Here is a 3092-nt window from a genome sequence, read left to right as displayed (position 1 = left end):
ACTGGCACATTCTCTTTACTGGGGACTGAGCAAAAACTAGACTGCTGGAATTAGTCTATTTTGCAGGCTATGTTTTTGTAGTTTAAACATTTCAATTTAACTTCTGTCAATTAAACTTGAATGACTGGGGAATCTTAATGCCTATAGAAAATGTGAAGGAACTTTATCTGAAAAGTGAGACTGCGTAGAAAAAATTACACTGAAATAACTTCAGTAATACACAATAATTCTTCTCATCGCTCAGTAAGACAGCAGTTTCTAACTTGGTTTCATTTAGAATATAATAACTCACAGCTTGATCTTCCAAATGGTACTTCAAAGAAAGATTGAGGCTGTTGTCAAGTACAAGTTTGCACCAAAGAACATGCAAAAATACTTGCATCTTTATCAAAATATTTTGTTAAAACTTTGGAACTTGTGTTAAATACTCAGACTTGGCCTCTAGCCTTGATGCAGTGGGGGAGAGGAGAAACACTATCCTTGATGTACTAAGAGCATTGGCTTTTACTTGAGAAACACTAGTGCAGGAACATAATATCTACTGTCCAACTACTTGCTTGGGCAGCATACCAGGAGTAACAAACTATTACCTTGTCAGATGAGGGGGAAAAAAACAAACAAACATGTTTTCTAAGTAACTCACGTTTAAAAACTGAATTTATTCTTCATAATGCTCTTAACACCAGCATTAAATATCCATAACTTTATCAGGATAGCGTATGACACATCTGTGAAATGAGGGGATCTGATGTCACTTATAGTATTGCCAAGTGTTTTCTGTGACACGGCTTGGTTTTCCTATTTAAAAATATATATACTTGTCTCAGCCATTGGAAGGTATTACTTCTGTGCAGTATCTTCAGTCTTTAAAGCTTAGTTTGGGGACCAAATCTAGTTCTTGCTGTGAAGCAGAAGAATTTGAATTTTTAGCTTTCAGATTGGCTTCATGGCACAAATTCAGAACTCAGTGGGCAAACAGGCTATTAACCTGGTTATGTAGCTGCTGGTTGTTAAATGTTGGTTTTTGATTTTTTTTTTTTTTTCTCCTCTAATATTCTGTGTGTTTGGAGATAAGGGAAGGTTTAGAAATGAGATCATAGGCTTCACCTCCTCTAGTCTTAAACTTAGTGAGCTAAAGGCTGACCCAGTCATGGATCCTCAAAACAAAGAATGTGAAAATTGCCTTTAAAGACCCAAGGATGCTCCACATCCTTTACTTGAGTCTTTTGCCATGGCAACTTGTTAACACTGCTTTAATGCGGATCACTAGCCTAAAAGATCCACTTCTCCAGCTATTCAAATTAAGCTCTGGCAAATTGTAGTTATCACAGTGAACAATTTTCTCCTTATTGGCAAAAGAAGAAATGTAAAACCTTTTTGGAAGAACTAAATCTTCCTCCTAGGCTCATCCTGCCTGGATTTTGTTGTTGTTGGCCAGTTCTGCTGTACCGTGGCATGGTATGCTTGCCTCTAACAAACTGCATGCATACAATCCTGCTTGCATGCGTTTAACATATTCCAGACACTTGCCTGCAAAAATGGCTGTGTTAAGGGATAAAATGGTAGATAGAACTTGAATAACATCCCGCAAAGAAAGACTAACTGTGTTTTAACTCAAAGGTGTGGGGGGAACAGGTAGTACTAGCTATTTGCTTCTGATTGAAATAGCTTTCATTGCAACAGTCGAGTGATAGCCGTCCTTTTTTAGTGCATCTACATATTACTTAAATATTTCACAGACATAAGGGGCTGGAAGGGACCTCACAAGATCAAGTCCAGCCCCCAATATATGTAATTACACAAGACTTTACACTAAAGCATTTCTGGAAGCCCTCCTTGCCAGGGAAGTCTAGATGAAGGCTGTTTTTTGTTGAACCACAGTAACACTATAAAAGTGAAGCAGTAATGTGTGTGTCCACAGTAGAAGAATTGCCAATTCAGGTAGGTCTCAGAGCAGTGGTTGATTTTTATTATGGCAGAAGGTCACTGCTGCCTTAGCTCTGTGGCATGGCTAGTGCTAGCTTTCCAGATTAGCTTTTGTCATTAGTGGTTTAGAGCAGTACTACATCTCTAGAGTCATAAAAAATTTGGGCTGCAAGGAACTTTAGGTCATCTGGTCCAACCCCCTGTTCAAAGCAGGACCAGCCCCAACTAGATGATCCCAGCCAGGGCTTTGTGTAGCAGGGTCTTCAAAAACCTCCAAGGATGGAGCTTCCACAGTCTCTTGGGGTAGCCTGTTGCAGCACCTTACTGCCCTTCTAGTGAGGTTTTCCTTCCATCTAACCTCAACTTCCCTTGCTGCAGCTTGAGCCCATTGGTCCTTGTTCTCTCATCTGCCACCACTGAGAACAGCGGTGTTCCAAGAGATTCCTCTTTTGGAACCACCCTGCAAGGAGTTTAAGGCTACTATTAAATCCCCCCCTCAAACTCAGTAGGCCCAGCTCCTTCAGCCTCTCCTCACAAGTCATGTCCCCCAACCATTTTCATTGCCCTGTGCTGGAGTTTCTCCAGTTTGTGTACATCCTTTCTGTAGTGGGCCATCAACAGAACTGGACGCAGGACTCCAGATGTGGCTTCACCAGCACCAGAGAGAGAATCACATTCCTCAGTCTGGCAGCGCTCCTACTGCAGCCCAGTATGTCATTAGCATTCTTCACAAGAAGGCCACGCTGTTGGCTCTTACTCAGCTTCTTCCCGGGTCCTTGCCTGATAGCTGCTGCTTAGCTACTCAGTCCCCAGCCTGTACCGGTGCAAGGAGCAGGCTGCTTGAGAGCTTTCAGCCTAAAGTTACGCCAATGTCTAAACGGGATAGTTATTGGGATGGAGCTATCTAAGGCTGAATTATGTGGCTGATCTTGGGATACTGTTTTAATATGCTGCTTTTCCTCAGTTACAGGGTGACTGGAAGAAAGCGATGGAACAAGGGATACATGTTTGAAAATTTGAGAATACCTACTTGCAGCTAACACAATTTTAAATTTCTGAAAGTGGTCTTGATCACAATGTTCGGTGCATTCAGAGGTTACTGTTAGTTAGGGTGAAGGAGGTTTTAACTAGTAATTCTTGAGTTTTGGGTATTTATGCCCCAAAGA

This window comes from Crocodylus porosus, unplaced genomic scaffold (assembly GCF_001723895.1).
Source record: "Crocodylus porosus isolate Cpor-Errol unplaced genomic scaffold, CroPor_comp1, whole genome shotgun sequence".
Lineage (NCBI taxonomy): Eukaryota > Metazoa > Chordata > Crocodylia > Crocodylidae > Crocodylus > Crocodylus porosus.
Note: the sequence above shows the minus strand (reverse complement) of the source record.